The 19,195-nt window shown below is 41.1% G+C and overlaps 1 protein-coding gene, 1 long non-coding RNA gene and 1 other non-coding gene across 4 annotated transcripts in view; all 3 read right to left on the bottom strand.

The window, feature by feature from the left end:
• The window catches only part of PACS1 (phosphofurin acidic cluster sorting protein 1), a 171,547-nt gene that overhangs the window by 83,894 nt on the left and 68,458 nt on the right, over positions 1-19,195 (bottom strand). The window lies entirely within an intron of this gene.
• LOC116269783 lies at positions 1,753-13,666 on the bottom strand. Its single transcript, XR_004177589.1, has 3 exons — positions 12,843-13,666; positions 2,487-2,491; positions 1,753-1,766 (listed from the first exon to the last, which is right to left on the bottom strand). It is a non-coding gene; the product is annotated as an uncharacterized LOC116269783 (long non-coding RNA).
• Positions 7,612-7,716, bottom strand: LOC116269931. Its single transcript, XR_004177738.1, has one exon. It is a non-coding gene; the product is annotated as a small nucleolar RNA U13 (small nucleolar RNA).

Genomic DNA, 19,195 nt, shown 5'->3' with positions numbered 1-19,195 from the left:
CATAATTTGTATTTGTATCAACATATCAGGTGGGTAGACATTTTTAAAAAACCAAACAGTTGTACTAAAAGGCTTGATCAACAAAGAAAAGTCTCCTCCTTCATCCTGAAGCCATCCTCACAGGGTTAACAAGAATTCTGGAGAGAAATATAGTCATAAATAAGCACTAATTAGGCTGCACTTAGGCCCATTTCCTGGTAACTGGAAGTCACACCGCACTAGATACCATCTGCATCCCCATTGTTCCTCCTGATAGAATTTCTCCTGTTAGAATCATAAGGCTTTTAAAAATTAAGATATTTTTCAGATTCTGAATTTCAGTGGAACAACTGACACAACCAGTTTGAAGACCCTCCACAAAGAACAAATCAGGATGAGAACACAATTTCTTCATCTCCCTGTCCCACGACTTCACCCTGCACTCGTTAGCCAATCACCAATCTCCACACTTCGGCTCACTCCAAAACCCTTAAAATCCCTAGCCCTGAACTCCTGGGGAGATGGATTTTAGGCTTCCTTCCATCTTGTTTCCTTGTTCGGCAGCACTATGATAAAACGCCATGTCTCAGGATATTGATGCCGCGTACTGGGCAACAAATCTATTACGATCACAATCCCTCCCCACTTACCAGTGGCAACTAATCCCTTTCAACTCTTTCGGTATTCACCTTTGTATTTCTAAATAACGTAAATAATGAATAATCTAAAGACAGATTTAAGCATTCAAATAAAGCTTTTATCTAAGTTTTTCAATTTTAGACATTATCTACTGCATTCCTCCTACATAAAATTAAGATCTAGCTCTCTGACACCATGCAAAGACACACACACTACCATTCCTTCATCTTCCCAAGAGTTGTGTGGTAATATTTTATTGAACCAATATTCAGTATTTATATGACTATGACTATGTAAATACTATCCGGTTTAGTTATATGGCATGCTATATTTCTTTCCTTATATAGCTTTAAAAATATTTTGGAGATTGCCTTTTTCTTTTGGACTTTTTAATTTTTAAATTTTCCAAGAGAACTAAAAAATTCTTCCCCATACAATTACATTATATAGTCTCTGAGTCTCATTTCTCATAGGAGACATCTCTCCTAGGACCCATCTCTCTCCTAGGACTGGGCCAAGTAAATACTTGTCATCCTGGGACTTTTCCTCGCCAATACCTTGAGTTTTCCCTTGTGAAAAGGGGGTCCTGGGTTGAATCCCTTTTCCTGGATTCCACATCGTCCTTCCTTAGTTTACTCTCTAGTCTTGGAAGATCACATCCTCTAGATATTCTGAGAAAAAGCAGACAGCAGGAAAATATTTTGAGACCCTGAATTTCATTATTTTTTTTTGAGATGGAGTCTTGTTCTGTCACCCCAGTTGGAGGGCAGTGGCAGGATCTCGGCTCACTGCAGCTTCTGCCTCCCAGGTTCAAGTGATTCTCCTGACTCAGCCTCCCTCGTAGCTGGGATTATAGGCATATACCACCATGCCTGGCTAATTTTTGCATTGGCACGATCTCGGCTCACTGCAACCTCTGCCTTCCGGGTTCAGGCCATTCTCCTGCCTCAGCCTCCTGAGTAGCTGGGACTACAGGCGCCTGCCACCAAGCCCGATTAATTTCTTTTTCCTTTTTCTTTTTTTGTATTTTTAGTAGAGACAGGGTTTCACCGTGTTAGGCAGGATGGTCTCGATCTCCTGACCTCATGATCCGCCTGCCTTGGCCTTCCAAAGTGCTGGGATTATAGGCATGAGTCACCGCGCCCGGCCTTAATTTTTGTATTTTTAGTAGGGACGGGGTTTCACTATCTTGGTCAGGCTGGTCTCGAACTCCTGACCTCAGGTGATCCACCTGCCTTGGCCTCCCAAAGTGCTGGGATTATAGGTGTGAGCCACTATGCCTGGCCGAGACCCTGCATTTCTGAAAACATTTTTCACTCTTGATTTGACAGTTTGATTAGGTGTAGAATTACAGACAGAAAATTTTTCCATCAGGCTTTAGATGGCATTAATCTATTATCTTTTAGATCCCAGTGCTATTGCTAAATGGTCTAATGTCACTTGTTTTAGATCAGTTTTATGTGACTTTTCTCTCTGATGCCTTTAAAATCTGTCACCAGTGTCATAAAATTTCATAACAATGTGTTGAGGGTCTTTTTCATCACTTTTTTCATTCTGGACACTGGGTGAGCTCTTATCCATCTGAGACATTTTTGGGGAAAACCTCATGTTGCTTTTTAAATAATGCCTTGTCCTTCACCTTTCTAGACTCCAACAGTCATATGTTGGACCTCCTAGGTATCCTTTAATTTTCTTTCTTCTTCCACTTATTGTCTGTATCTTTGACCAATTGCTTTACTTTACCCTCTCTGCCATCCAGGTTGGAGTGTGGTGGTGTGGTCATAGCTCACTGCAGCTTAGAACTCCTGGGCTCACGTAATGCTCCCCCCTCAGCCACCCAAGTACTTAGGACTAGGGGTGTGCCCCACCACACCTAGCTAATTTTTTCTATTTTTGTAGAGATAGGGTATTGCCATATTTCACAGGCTGGTCTTAAAGTCCTGGCCTCAAGTGATCCTTCTGCACTGGCCTCCCAAAGTGTTGGGATTACAGTTGTAAGCCACCACGCCCAGCCTATCTTCCAACTGCTTTACTGCAATCTTTACTTGGTGAGATTTTTCAATTTTCAAGAACATTCTTGAATAGTTCCTTTACATGGCATCCTGCTCTTGTTTCCTTGATGTAACATCGTATCTCTTTGAGGAATTTGTTTTTCAAAGTGCAGGCCGCGCACAGTGGCTCACACCTGTAGTCCCAGCACTTTGGGAGGCCAAAGCCAGTGGATCACTTGAGCTCAGGAGTTCAAGACTAGTCTGGGCAACATGGCAAAACCTTGTCTCTACAAAAAATACAAAAAAACTAGCCAGGTGTAGTGGCACGTATCTGTAGTCCCAGTTACTCGGGAGGCTGAGGTAAGAAGATCACTTGAGTCCAGGGGAAGGAGGCTGCAGAGAGCCAAGATTGTGATCATGCCACTGCACTCCAGCCTGGGCAACAGAGCCAGACCCTGTCTCAAAAAACAAAAAAGATACTAAAGAGCTAACTAGAAATTCTATGTGGATGAGCACCTCTTGCTTACTGTGGACCTCACAGTATGTGATGGGATAAGGAAATTCTAAATACCATGTTTGTTTGGTTTTTTTCCCATAGGCTAGTCAATTTCCCCAGAGAAAAATGCGATAATGTCCTGGCTGAGGGGCTTATAAACGAGTGTTCTGGGAGCCAAGGATGGGTCAGTTGCTCTGAGGTAAGTCTTTCAGTGTCTTGGTGGGCAGAGATGGTGTCTGTGATAACAAGCCCGACAGCCAGGACAGTAGGAACCAAGACAGGAAGGTAGGTGGGAAGATGTGGCTGAATATGCAGACTTCAACTTGATCTACTATTTTGGGTAAGAAACCTGCCTCCCATTCTCATTTATAACAGGATTTCTCCAGGTTAGGCTTTGACACATATATTCTTTGGGGATGGGGATCTGGGGTGCTAACTCTTCCACATTCACACTCTCAACTCATTTTCCATTTTCAGCCCCAGTGTACATCCTATATTCACAGGTACCTAAAACCTATCTAAGAACGTGGCCCACATGTGGCTGAAAACAGGATTGCTTCCTGTTAGCTTCCTCCACTGCAAATACTTAGTGGAGCAGATAAAGTTGAAACCTAAATTACTCATCATATATGTACCTAAATTTCAGTTTTCAAAATTTTGTAGGGAAAAATTCTGGCCCACTGCAATCTCCTCTTCCGATCTCTTCAAGAAAATTCCTTTACTGTCATTTTAGTGAGGTTGGGGAGGGAGAAAATATAATCTATCCCATTTCTCCATCTTTTCTAAAAGTCCCTCCTGACCCTGAAGACGTCTGTTCACTTGTCATTGGTCACAACTTGGTAACATGTACCATCCCACGTAATTGAGGGGAGACAAAATTATCAAACAAAGCAAAATGACCAGAACTTGGGGTCAGAACATTCTTCCTAGAAGAACATCACCACAAAGAGGAATCTGATACCTGAAAAAGAAAGAAGTTCTGGGAAAGAGAATAAGCAACCTAAAGTATAATTATCACCTAGTGAGTGAACAGCTGTCTTTATTAAACCATGGAAAGATGTTTTTAAAAATCAACTTTAGGCCAGGCGCAGTGGCTCACGCCTGTAATCCCAGCACTTTGAGAGACCAAGATGGGAGGATCACTTAAGGCCAGGAGTTCGAGACCAGCCTGGCCAACATAGTGAAACCCCATCTCTACTAAAAACACAAAAATTAGCTGGGCATGGTGGTGCGTGCCTGTAATCCCAGCTGCAGGAGGCAGGAGAATCGCTTGAACCCAGGGGGCAGAGGTTGCAGTGAGCCGAGATCACACACCAATGCACTCCACCCTGGGGGACAGAGTGAGACTCTGTCTTAAACAAACAAACAAACAAAAAAAATACACACACACACACATAATATTTAAAAAAAGAAGAAACAACTTTGTGGAGGATATAATTTACAGACAATAAAATTTACATACAACATACCAGTGTAAACACCCCCACAATAAAGATGCAAAAGCATTTTCATCGCCCATGAAAGTTCCTTTACGCCCAAGCCCCAGGCAACCACTCCTCTGTTTTCTTGTCACTATCCACTGGTTTGCACCTTTGAGATTTTTGTGTGAATATACAGCATGTACACCTCTGGGTCTCGTTTCTTTCACAAAGCATATTTTTGAGCCAGATTCATGCTGTCTAGAGCTCCTTTTTCCTGCTCAGAGCTCTCACTGGACTGGGACAGCACAGTTTGTTCATCCATTCGCCTGATGAGTCCCCGGATTGTTTCCAGCCTTTGGCCATCATGCATAACGTTGCTATGAACACTCATTAAGAAGCCTCTGCCTTTTCATTCCTCTCAGATAAAAATCTAGGCATGGAATTACTGTATCCTTGGGTAACTGCTGTTTAACTTTAAAACAAAGTACTGTTTTCTAAACTAGCCCTACTTTACATTCTCAACAGAAGATATGAAAGTTCTGCTTGTGCCACACACTTGCCAACACCTGGCATTATCAGTCTCTTAAATTTTAGCCGTATATAGAGGGTAAAGAGTGGTAGTTCATTATGGCTGGAAATTGCTTTTCTCTGATGATTAATAATGTGAGTATTTTATGTAGCTCCTGGCCATTGTTTTGTCTTACTTTGTGAAGCATACTTTGAAATCTTTTATGCATTTAAAAACTGGGGTTATTATTATTGAATTGTAAGAGTTCTTTACAGTCCTTTGTCAGATTTATCTATTGTAAACATTTTATCCCATATTGCACATTTTCTTCACTCCTTCCTGAAGAACAAACATTTTAATTTTGATAAAGTTCAATTTAGCATTCATTTATTTTATGGTGTGTGCTTTTTGTATCCTACTTAGAAAATCTTTTCACACCCAGAAGTCACATGAACATTTTCCCCTATAATTTTTCCAGAAGCTTTATAGTTTTAACTTTTAGGACTTTGGTCCGTTTTGAGCTTTCTGGGCAGCGTATAAGGTATGGGTTAATGTTCGTTTTCTTCCACACAGATATTTAGTTGCTGTTGTACCATGTGTTGAAAAGATGTTCCTTTCCTCATTGAATTGCCTCAGGACCTTTGCTGCAAATCAATTGTCTATTTACGTGTGGACCTATTTCTGGATTCCATCTTCTCATTTATGTACATGTCTATTCTTTTGCCAGTATCACAGCCTTGCGGTGCTGTAAAAGTCAGTCCTCAATTTTTGCTGGCTTTGCCAGTTCTAAGTACTCTGTATTCCATACACATTTTAGAACCAGCTTTTCAATTTCTACAAAAAAAATACAGCAGGAGTTTTGATTGAGAATGTACTGCATCTACAGATGAATTTGTAGAAAATTGATTATTTATGATACTGAGATTTCCAATCCACAAGCCTATTTATACTAATATTTTGTAGTTTTCAGTATGTAAGTTTTATATACATTTTGTTAAATTTATCCCTAGTACTTATGTATTTGGATGATATAGCAAGTGGAACACCATACTTACAATTTTTTTTTTCCGGTTATCTGTTTTTCTTGGTATTCTGATCAAAATTTAAATGGTTTTCTTGATATACTGAACTTGTATGCTCTTACAGTAGTGAGATCCTACTGTATCTTGCGAAACTCACTGACTAGTCCTAGTAGCCTTTTTATTTTTATTTTTCAGAGACAGGGTCTCGCTCTGTTCCCAGGCTGGAGGGCAATGGTGCTATCATAGCTCACTGCAGCTTTGAATTCCCAAGCTCGAGCAGCTAGGGCTACAGGTGTGCACCACTACAACGAGCTAATTTTTAAAACTTTTTTGCAGAGACGAGATCTCACTATGTTGCCCAGGCTGGTCTTAAATTCCCAGCCTCAAGCAATACTCCTGCCTTGGACTCCCAAAGCACTGGGATTACGGAAGTGAGCCACTGCACCTGGTTCAGTATTTTGAAGCTCTGTTATCAGGGACATATACATTGAAGATTTTTATAGCTCTGTAAGATACTGACCCTTTTATCATTATAAAGTACTCTTCATCTCTAACAATATTCCTCGTCTTAAAGTTTATTTCATTCAATGTTAACATCACCACTTCAGCTTTCTTACGCATATTCTTTTCATGGTATAATCTTTTTCCATCCTTTTACTTTTAACCTGTGTCTCTGTGTTTAAAGTGTGTCTCTTCTAAGCAGGTAAAATATACAAATCTTACAACAGTAAATTTCCATTTGCCCTGCCCCATCTTAGTGCTATTGTTGTCATAATTACACCTATATATACATTATATGTTTAAAAGGTTTTTTATTTTTTAGGTAGAGAAAAGGTCTCACCATGTTGCCCAAGCTGGCCTCAAACTTCTGGGCTCAAGCAATCCTCCCACCTTGGCCTTCTAAAGAGCTGAGATTACAGATGTGAGCCACCGTGACCAACCTATATGGACATTATAAACCCAGCACTACAGTGTTACAAAATCTTTAAAATCTTGTTTCTTATGTCACCAGCAGGCACAGTGGCATACGCCTGTAGTCTCAGCTACTCAGGAGGCTGAAGCAGGACAATAGCTTGAGACCAGGAGTTCAAGACTATAGTACACCATTAATTGTCCTTGTGAATAGCCAATGCACTCAAGCCTGGGCAACACAGTGAGAGCCCGCGTCAAAAAAAAAATTCGTATGTATCTTAAAGAAATTAGAGAAAGAAAAAAATTCATAGTCTTTTATTTCCAGTGATCTTCATTTCTTCCTGTAGATGAGTTACCACCTGGTATCATTTCCCTTCCTTCTGAAAACTTCTTTTAGTGTAAGTCTGCTGGTGATGAATTCTCTCGATTTTTGTTTTTCTGAAAATGTCTTTAGCCCTCATTTTTGAAAATTGTTTCTCTGGATACTGGATTCTTAGTTGACAGGGTTTTTCTTTCAGTATTTGACTATACTATTCCAGTGTTTTTTGGCTTCCTTCGTTTCTGATGAAAAGTCAGTCATATTTGTAACACCGATCCCTTTTATGTAATGTGTCACTTTTCTCTGCTTCCCCTCCCCACACAAGTTCAGAGACATAATGCGCTGATGTTGTAACAAGGTTCAGAGGGTGGCACACCTCACACACGTGCACGAACACCCAATCGTCATACTCGTGAGCTGCAAAAGGATCTCCATCTGCTTTTAAGATTTTCTTTTTATCTTTGGTTTCAGCAATTTGACTATGATGTGCCTATGAGTGCTTTTTCTCTGTGCTTAGACTTCATTGAACTTATTGAATCTATAAATTAGTGTTTTCTACCATATTTGAGAAGTTTGGGGATATTATTTCTTCAAATATTGTTTTTTGCCTATTTTTCTCTTCCCTTTCTAGGACTCCAAGTACACTTATATTAGGCTACCTGATATCGTCCTACAAGTCTCTGAGGTTCTACTAACTTTTCTTCAATCTTTGCTCCTCTCTTCATTGGGTGGGATAATTTCTATTGATCTATCTTCAACTGCACAGATTATTTTCTCTGTCATTTCAAAACCGCTGTTGAGCACATCTAGTGAACTTTTTTTTTTTTTTGAGATATGTTGTCAGCCAGGCTGGAGTGCAGTGGCATGATCACAGCTCACTGCAGCCTCGATCTCTTGGGCTCAAGTGATACTCCCACCTCAGCCTCCCAAGAAGCTGGGACTACAGGCACCTACCATCAGGCCTGGCTCATTTTCAGATCGCTTTGTAGAGGTGGGGTCTCACTATGTTGCCAGGGCTGGTCTCAAACTCCTGAGCTCAAGTGATCCTCCTGCTTTGACCTCCCAAAGTTGTGGGATTATAGGTGTAAGCCACTGCACCCGGCCTCCAGTGAGTTTTTATTTCAGCTATTACTTATTTGAGCTCTACAACTTCCATTTGTTTACTTTCCATTTCTTTGTTACAATCTGTTCAGTTATTTTTCCTTTAATTTCCTTCCTCACTTAATTTTTCTTTAATTCTTTGATCAAATTTTCCTATAATTCTTTGATCACAGCACAGCAGCTTTGCAGTCTGCCTGCAAAATCCAACACTGTACCCACTTACACACTCAGAGTCAGTCTCTATTGATTGCTTTTCTTTCTCAGTATGAGTTAGACTTTCCACTTTATTTACATGTCTAGTAATTGTAGATCGAAAACTTGGCATTGTAGATAAGATGTTATAGCAACTCTGGATTCTACTGTGTTACTCTGAGGACTTTCTTTTTTTATATTCTAGTAGGCAGTTAACTTGCCTAGATTAAAACTGCAAACTGTCTCTCCTATGGTATGGAGCAGCTGCTATCTCTGCTCAGCTCTTACAGTGTCTAGCCTAGCTCCCTGGGGTCTCCCATGCTTCTGTGTAATCTGGCAGACAGCCAAGGATTTAGATTGATCATACTCAGATTTAGGGGATCATACTCTCCGATTTTTGTGTTCTTGTGATTTCCTCCTAAGTTTTCAGCTGCTTGGGCAATATTAGGGTCTTTCCTCTCAACCCCAAGCCAGTAAGGCTTCAGCTTTCCACAGCTTCACTGTTCACAGTTTAGGGATATACTGTTTTAAAAAGCATGAACCTCACAGATCTCACATAGTATAGGTCTGTCTTTTAAGGGGAGATTCCTCTCTAGCCTCTGTCTGCTTGCTTTGTTTCACTGGTTGGCTGGTTTTTATTTTTGTTTTTGTTTTGCTGGGCTCCCTGGGATTTCACCTATACATTTAGAGTTTAACAGTCAACCAGGAATTTGGGCAGTTTTCACTTAGATATGAGGCCTCACCCTTTCTGTAGTCCTCTCTTGTTTCCAGGATTCCCCCTGGACTTTCCAGCTTCTCTTCCATCCCTGACTTCTCTTCTTTGGCACCTCTCATCTGTAAGGCTGCAGCTTTTCACTGTCATTTCATTCTAATGAAACCACCATGGGTAATGATGCATAACTTCTGGCAAAAAAGTCATAAACTTGCAATTCTTGCTCCTTCTATTATAGTGTTTCAGGAGTCAACTCTCCTCCAGGTTCTAGGGACAGTTTTTGGATGCTTTTAGTTGTTTCTTATATTTTACCCAGATCTTTCAATTGTTATCTGTAGGAGGGTTTATGCAACCATTTCACTCAATCTCCCTTAATGGAAATTTCCTCTAATCCAACAGAAAGTAATTTACTTTGTGGATTTTTAAAAATAATACCTTACTTTTAAAAGCACAGTGCTATACACAAAACATTTAAAAGTAATAAGTTTTTAAGTAATGAACAGTAACACTTCAGTGGTAAAGCCCTGTCTTTAGAAATTTATGAGATCAAATATTCCAAATGTTGCATGTGATAAAGTCCTATAGCAAAGGTAGAAAGGCTTAAAATGTTTTTTCTGTTTTAGTGAAAAGGAAACGACATAAAAGAATAGCTCAGTTAGATACAGGAATTATGTTCCTAGAAAAAGAATCCATTTCCTGCCTAAAAGTCAGCAAAACCCAGTCTTTTCTATATTTAGTAAATGGAGAAGATGGGAAAAGCTAGAACACTTTCAGTTTTGTTTTGGTTTTGTTAATCTCAATGGTTATTTTTGGGAGAAAAAGAACGAACGTATGTCAGTGGATCAAATAACTGTATTATAGATTACTGTATTGGATTCCAATTGCTGCAGAGAGTAATTACTATTTTATATGTCTTTAATAAAGTATAAATATTCACAGATGGTCTGCTGTGTGCAAAGCACTATATGATAGGAATAGAGAGATGGGATGTGGAGGGAGGAACTGAACAAACATGAGTAAGATCAGTTTTAGCCGGGCACAGTGGCTCAAGCCTATAATCCCACTTTGGGAGACTGAGGTGGATGGATCACTTGAGGTTGGGAGTTTGAGATCAGCCTGACCAACATGGAGAAACTCCATCTCTACTAAATATACAAAATTAGCCAGGTGTGGTGGTGCATGCCTGTAATCCTAGCTACTCAGGAGGCTGAGGCAGGAGACTTGCTTGAATTCGGGAGGCAGAGGTTGCAGTGAGCCGAGATGGTGCCACTGCACTCCAGCCTGGGTAACGAGAGCAAAACTCCGTCTCAAAACAAAAAAAAAAAAATCAGTTTTGCCCCCAAAGATCTTACAATGTACTGAACAGACATGTAAAACACATACACACACACACACACACACACACACGGGAATACAAGATATGGAATGGATGTAGAAAGGAAAGTTAAGTGCTGTTTATAGGCCGGGTACTCAATCTCACAATTTCTTTTTTTTTTTTTTTTTTTGAGACGGAGTCTCGCTCTGTCGCCCAGGCTGGAGTGCAGTGGCCGGATCTCAGCTCACTGCAAGCTCTGCCTCCCGGGTTTACGCCATTCTCCTGCCTCAGCCTCCCGAGTAGCTGGAACTACAGGCGCCTGCCACCTCACCCAGCTAGTTTTTTGCATTTTTTAGTAGAGACGGGGTTTCACCGTGTTAGCCAGGACGGTCTCGATCTCCTGACCTCGTGATCCGCCCGTTTTGGCCTCCCTAAGTGCTGGGATTACAGGCTTGAGCCACCGCGCCCGGCCCAATCTCACAATTTCAAATACAAAGTTAATGTTATGCTATGAGCTGCTTTTTAAAATGCATGTTTATAAAATATTTGTTTTTGAAGTAGTACTTCAAAAAGTAGAAAAAGTAGAAATACACAGTAGAAAAAAACTCCTATTTTGGAAATACATAATAAAGTGGAACAATCCTATAAATCACAAGATCACTGTTAAAAGTCTGAAGAAAAAAAGTGCATGTTGGCTGGGGATGGTGACTCACACCTGTAATCCTGGCACTTTGGGAGGCCAAGGCAGGTGCATCACCTGAGGTCAGGAGTTTGAGACCAGCCTGACCAACATGGGTGAAAACCCGTCTCTACTAAAAATACAAAAATTAGTCATGTGTGGTAGTGCACGCCTGTAATCCCAACTACTTGGGAGGCTGAGGCAGGAGACTTGCTTGAACCCAGGAGGCGGAGGTTGCAATGAGCCAAGATCAAGCCATTACACTCCAGAATGGGTGACAGAGTAAGACCCTATTTCAAACAAACAAACAAAAAAAAGTGTGTGTGCATGTACACATGCTCACACATACCTTTGAGCATATACTTCTGTGCTGCTCCATCTCTTTTCGACCAAATGCATCACATTTAGCAACTGTTAAGTGGACACCTTTCCATATTAAAACATATACGACTTCATTCTGTTTTGTTTTGTTTCGTTTTGAGATGGAGCCTCACTCTGTGACCCAGGCTGAAGTGCAGTGGTGTGATCTTGGCTCACTGCAACCTCCGCCTCCCCGGTTCAGGCGATTCTTGTGCCTCAGCATCATGCGTAGCTGGGATTACAGGTGCGTGCCAACATGCCCACCTAATTTTTGTATTTTTAGTAGAGACGAGGTTTCACCATGTTGGCCAGGCTGGTCTTGAACTCCTGACCTCAAGTGATCTGCCCTCCTTGGCCTCGCAAAGTGCTGAGATTACAGGCGTGAGTCACCACACCCAGCCTGACTTCATTCTTTTTAATGGTTATAATATTTAGTCAAAATAAATATACTACTTAATCAGTCCTTCTGATGGGCATTTGACTTTTTTATAGTTTTTAGTTATTACAAAGTTATTGTAGTGTTTCTATGATATATGTTCTTAAAACTGAAAGTGCTAAGTTAAAAGGACTAACCATTTAAATTTTTAATGGCAGGCCAGGCTTGGTGCTCACACCTGTAATGCCAGCACTCTGGGAAGCCAAGGTAAGAGGATCATTTGAGGCCTGGAGTATGAGTCCAGCCTGGGCAACATGAGATACCTGTCACTACAAAAAAATACAAAAATTAGCCAGGCAAGCTGATGTGTGCCTGTAGTCCCAGCTACTTGGGAGGCTGAGCTGGGAGGATGACTTGAGCCCAGCCCAGGAGGTCAAGGCTGCAGTGAGCTGTGATTACACCACTGCACTCTAGCCTGGGCAACAGAGTAAGACTCTGTCTCAAAAAATAATAATTAATTTTTAAAAAGTAAATTTTTAATGGCTACTGCCCAACTCGCTTTCAAAAGGATTATGCCAATTACACTCAACAAACTACAAGAGAGTCTCAGGTATTTTTTTTCCTTATGTCTTTTTTTTTATGGCCATATATTTCATTTCTAAATTTTAAATTTTTATTTTTAATTTTTGTGGGTACACAGAAAGTGTATATATTCATGGGTTATTTGAGATACTTTGATACAGGCATGTAATGCATAATAATCACATCAGGGTAAATGGAGTATCCATCACCTCAAGCATTTATCATTTGTGTCACAGACAACAGTTATTTTTATATTACAATTACTTCTGACTATAGTCACACTGTTGTGCTAGCAAATACTGGCTTTTATTCATTCTTCCTTTTTGTACCCATTAACTAACCCCACTTCCCTCACACTCCCACCTACCCTTCCCAGGCTCCAGGAATCACCGCTTTACTCTCTATTCTACATGTTTTAAATCCATAATAGTTATTATTTTTGCTTTTTACTGTCAATTACCATTTAGAAAAGTTACAACATTAGAAAATTTGTTATGTTTACCTACATACTTACTATTTTTAGCATTCTTTATTCCTTTAAGTTGACCCAAGTTTCCATTGTTATCATTTTCCTCTTAACCAGGAGAATGTTCTTTATTACTTTGAACCTCAGCTATTTTTATACATTATCTTACATTTACCCAAATATTTGGCAGTTTTGGTGTTCTTCCTTTCTTCTTGTGGATCTGAATTACTGTCCATTGGTAGAATTTTCCTCTCAGTCAAAAAACTTCTTTCAGGTAGATCTGGTAGCAAGCAATTCTTAGTCTTTGCTTATCTAGGAATGTCTTCATTTTGCCTTCATTTTTGAAGAATACTTTTGCTAGATATAAAGATTTTGATTTGGTTTTTTTCTTTCAGTACTTTGAATATGTCATTCCATTGCCTTCTACCCTACACTGTTTCTGCTGAGAAGTCAGCAAACATTCATACTGTTACAATAAAAAACTTGAAGAGTTACCTTTTTCTTGCTGCTTTCAAGACATTCTTACTCTTTTTGTCTTTTTCTGTTTGTTTTTAGACAGTGTCTTACTTGGTCACCCAGGCTGGAATGCAGTGGCATGATGTCGGCTCACTGCAAGCTCCACTTCCCAGATTCAAGCAATTCTCCTGCCTCAGCCTCCCGTGTATCTGGGACTGCAGGCATGAGCCATCACACCTAGCTAATTTTTGTATTTTTTAGTAGAGACGAGGTTTTTGCCATGGCTGGTCTCAAACTCCCGACCTCAAGTGATCTGCCCGCCTTGGCCTCCCAAACTGCTGGGATTACAGGCGTGAGCCACTGCATCTGGCCTCTTTTTGTCTTTGCCTGTCAATAATTTGACCAGGATATGCCTAGGTGTGGATCCCTCAATATTTATGCAATTTGAAGTTTTCATAGATTCATGATTTTCATCAAACGTAGGAAGTTTCTGGCTGTTACTTCATTCATTTTTTTTTTCCTGCCCTTTCTTCTCCTTTCTTTGTGGGATTCTATGACTTGTGTGTTGGTATGCCTGATGTCCCATAGATCTCTGAAGCTCTGTTCACTTTTTTTTCTCAGGTTCTTCAGATTGGCAGTTTCTATTGATCTATCTTAAGTTCACTGATTCTTTCTTCTATGTCTCAAATCTGCTGTTGAATTCCTATAGCAAATTTTTAATTTTAGTTACTGTATTTTTCATCTCCAGAATTTGCATTTGGTTCTTTTCTATAGTTTCTGTTTTATTGAGATTTATTGAGTCATAGTCATCATACATTTCTTTAAATATTTAAACATGACATACATAGTTTCCTGTATTTCCTGAACACATCTACGATAGCTGTGCTGAGGTCTTTGTTTACTAAACCTAACATCTAGGCTCACTCAGAGACAGTTTCTATTGACTGATTATCTTCCCTGAATATGAACCACCCTTTCCTGTTTTTTTTGGTCCCATTAGCGTTTTTTTGTTTTCTGTAGCCTTTCCTTACAGACATAACCATAATAAATTACGGACAAAATTTTTAAAAACTAGATGTTTTAGAGAATATATTGTAGCAACTCTCAACTGTAATTTTTCATGTGTGTTTTTTATTTCTTTAGTAATTTGCCTCGACTAAATCTACAAAATCTGTCTCCCCTGTGATGTGTGGCTATTTGATGTCTACTCAGTTTCTTTTCTTCTTTTTTTGCCAGTTTTTCTTTTCAAATTCTTGTTTTTATTTTTAAGCCTGACTTGCTAACACACAGCTTAGTGATCAGGCAATGATTGATTATAGGTTGTGTTCACATCTCTTGAGCCTGCTAGGTAGGCTTCCAACCTCTCTGCCCATGGGTCTGTGCAGGGTTAGGGAGCAAAAAGTTCAAGCAGTTTTCAGGTCTACCCCACTTTTCCTTTCGGATCAGCCCTCTTGCATTTCCTTTGTACATTCATGCAGATTCCCAGCCAACCAGGGACAAACAGATACCATGGGGTCTCTCTAGTCTTACCTGCATGTGTGCAGAGGCTTCTAAGTCAGCCAGAAATGTGTGGACAGCCCTTCAGACCCCTCTAAAACTGTCTCATTTCCAGGATCTCAATTAAGTTTTGGGCTACTTTGCCAGTCTGTTGCTTGACCCAGTTGGGATATCTCTCTCACTACCAGAACTGTTGGCCTTCCTTTTCTCTTACTACTGAGGCTCATTACTTTCACTGTCAATACCACCGGATGGGGGCTTTTCACCTGCTCCAAATCAAGCGAGTTCTCTCTGGTAGCCAAGCTGCTAGTTTTCATGGCCTGCTCTACCCTGACAGAACTACCACACCAATGGCAGGAGGAGATGGGAGTAACCCCCGTCACTGTAGGCAAGGACGTCACAGACTCCCATTTTTCTTACTTGAAGTTCAGCAGTTTCTCTTGGATAAATGCTTCTCCATTTATTTCTTGCATTTATTCTACTTCTACAGCCCTGAAACAGTTGCTTTTGACAATTCTGTCTGGTATTATTGTTGTTTTGTGGGGAGAAATTTTGACTTCCTCACTGTAACTACTAAAGTTCCAATTCTGTCCTCAGCTACTTAAATGCTCTCTTTCATCTTCAAATGTATTGCCTCATCACATGACATAAAAGTGCATTGTAAGTCAAATGTGAGATCATCAAGAATAATGAACAGGCCTGGAGTGATGGCTCATGTCTGTGATCCCAGCACTTTGGGAGACCAAAGTGGTGGATCACCTGAGGTCAGGAGTTCGAGACCAGCCTGGCCAACATGGTGAAACCCCATCTCTACTAAAAATACAAAAAATTAGCCAGGCGTCATGGTGCATGCCTGTAATCCCAGCTACTTGGGAGGCCAAGGCAAGAGAATTGCTGGAACCCGGGAGGTGAAGGTTGCAGTGAGCCGAGATTGTGCCACTGCACTCCAGCCTGGGCAACAGAGTGAGATCCATCTCAAAGAAAAAAAAGAATAAGGAACATACTTCACACCAGTTGTCTTTCTAAGCTATTATACCATGCATTTCTAGGTCTTGAGAGTGGAAAATGTAAAAGATTGCTGTACAACTCTACATTGATCTAACAATAAACCAAATAAATGTCTGTGTTTCCCTCGAGTCTTATCTAAGCACCTGGAGCAAGGTTGTTTTTTTTTGTTTTTTTGTTTGTTTGTTTTTAAAGACAGAGTCTTGCTTTGTCGCCTAGGCTGGAGTGCAGTGGCACGATCTCGGCTCACAAAAGCTCTGCTTCCTGGGTTCACACCATTCTCCTGCCTCAGTCTCCCGAGTAGCTGGGACTACAGGCGCCTGCCACCACACCCGGCTAATTTTTTTGTATTTTTAGTAGAAGGGGTTTCACTGTGTTAGCCAGGATGATCTCGATCTCCTGACCTCGTGATCTGCCCACCATGGCCTCCCAAATTGCTGGGATTACAGGCGTGAGCCAACATGCCCGGCCAGCACCTAGAGCAAGTTTTACCTTCATTCTCACATGAACGAAAACTCCTGACAGCCCTGATAGCTTTCTATGTATATTTGTACAAATAACGAATTCAAGATTTGTTTTCCTCTTCTCTAAAAAACTTTGTTCACTCTGTCAACATGATACATTTCCTTTTTGTTATAGAAATGGTTCATACTGCTATACCTTACCCTACTAAAACTGCAAATCACCTGGCTAGCTCTCGTCATACAGCAAACACATATTATTGTTACTATTAGTCTTCTCATTCTTTGATAAGGACCCAACCCAAGAAAAGGCTAAATATAGTCCATTATCAGTAAGAGGCAAACAGGAATCAAGGTTCAAGAACTTCTGACTCTTAGTTCTATGAATACGCACCTCACAAAATTAAAAGCATTTTTCAATATTGTTACCATGTTGACCCCGTTAAGTTTGTGACAAAGCATTTATTTCACACAGTCCACTCTAAATTAATTCCAATATTACTTATGAAACTTTTAAAAATGCTTTGTTTCACAAAAGTCTTGGGGCCAGGCGCAATGGCTCACATCTGTAATCTCAGCACTTTGGGAGGCCAAGGGGGGCAGATCACTTGAGGTTAGGAGTTGGAGACCAGCCTGGCCAACATAGCGAAACCCCTTTCTACTAAAAAAACAAAAATTAGCTGGGCATGGTGGTGTGTGCCTGTAAACCCAGCTACTTGGGAGGCTGAGACATGAGGATCGCCTGAACCCAGGAGGCAGAGGTTGCAGTGAGCCGAGATTGTGCCACTGCACTCCAGCCTGGACAACAGAGTGAGACTCTGCCTTAAAAAAAAAAAAAAAAAAAGGAAGGTCTTGAACAGTAAATGGCTTCCCAAACTATAATACATTAAATCAGGGCAAAAATCATGGCAAACTAAATTTCCCATTCATTTCTTCCTGGGGGTTAGTGGTAGAACATGACAGGCAGATACGAATGGGAAGTGCAGTAACAATACTAACGAGGACTCAGAAGCAACCAGTCCCAGCCTCTGGAGAACCCGCAGCACACTGGCATCAAGCAGACAAATGAGCCTTTGCTCTACGGGCTTCAGACCTGTTCCAGAACCCCTCCCAGCCAGGGCAGAGCTCACAACACTGCAGCCTCCAAAGTGCTCCAACAGGGGATGCTCCACCTGGGGAAGGGAAGATGCTACAGGTGATGTCTCCTTTACAGCAAGAAGCTTTAAATAATCCAGACTAAGTCTCTTGAAGCCAGCAGTCCATTACAAGTAGAGTTAACTGATAAGGTGGAATTGATTACAAGAAGGTAATTCAATTGCAAGACTCCTGACAACACTATAATCTAATACTGCTTAGGAGGGAAATCACTCTTTCTCTTTCGCATTTTCATTAACAGCACCACCTGACTGCAGTTTAAAAAGCACCATCAGGAAAAATAGCCTCTTTCACTGTCCTTCCTAGATAGATTAATCTGACCTGTCTGTAAATAATGGAATTTCTTTTTTTTTTTTTTTTTGAGACGGAGTCTCGCTCTGTAGCCCAGGCTAGAGTGCAGTGGCCGGATCTCAGCTCACTGCAAGCTCCGCCTCCCGGGTTCACGCCATTCTCCGGCCTCAGCCTCCCGAGTAGCTGGGACTACAGGCGCCCGCCACCTCGCCCGGCTAGTTTTTTGTATTTCTTAGTAGAGACGGGGTTTCACCGTGTTAGCCAGGATGGTCTCGATCTCCTGACCTCGTGATCCACCCGTCTCGGCCTCCCAAAGTGCTGGGATTACAGGCTTGAGCCATCGCGCCCGGCCAATAATGGAATTTCTATTCAAGTCCCAGCTTGTGATTCATTTTGTCTGCCCAGTAATGGCATGCGAGATGACACATATTCATGGATTGCGGGTTTTTTCCATGAAGGTGGCTAACAAGTAAGCGGACAGTGTTGAAACCTAAGACATCATTCAGAGAAACTCAAGCCTCGCAGGGCTGCTCTCCTGGGAGAAGCAGTGTTAAATGGCAGCAGCTTGAACCTTCTTCCCTCCATTTTTTTTCTCTTAGTAGAGACCAGGTCTCACTATGTTGACCAGGCTGGTCACCAACCTTCTTCTCTTTTTCAGGAGCCCCACTTCCATTCAGCTTAAATTGAAAGTTCTTACTACCAGGTTTCACACAATTATCTCCTTCCTTTTTTTTTTTCTTACTACCAGGTTTCACACAATTATCTCCTTCCTTTTTTTTTTTAAATAAAATGCTGATTAAGTCAGGCGCAGTGCCTCATGCCTGTAGTCCCAGCACCTTGGGAGGCCAAGGTGGGAGGATTGCTTGAGCTCAGGAGTTGAAGACCAGCCTGGAAACCATGGCGAAACCCTGTCTCTACTAAAAAATACAACAAATTAGCTGGGCGTGGCAAGCTGGGACCACTGGGTGGCAAGTGCCTGTGGTCCCAGCTACTCAGGAGGATCAGGTGTGAGGATCAGGTGAAGGCTGCAGTGAGCCGAAATCGCGGCACTGCACTCCAGCCTGGGCAACAGTGCGAGACCTGGTCTCACCCAAAAAATAAATAAATAAATAAATAAATAAATAAATAAATAAATAAATAAATGCTGACTCTTAAGCAATGAATACATTTTACCTGGGTTTTAGAAAAAATACACGTAGCCCTGCTGGGCAGTGACTTCACACCTATAATCCTAGCACTCTGGGAGCCGGGGCAGGAGGA

This window comes from Papio anubis, chromosome 12 (assembly GCF_008728515.1).
Source record: "Papio anubis isolate 15944 chromosome 12, Panubis1.0, whole genome shotgun sequence".
Lineage (NCBI taxonomy): Eukaryota > Metazoa > Chordata > Mammalia > Primates > Cercopithecidae > Papio > Papio anubis.
Note: the sequence above shows the minus strand (reverse complement) of the source record. Positions and strands in the feature narration are given on the sequence as shown.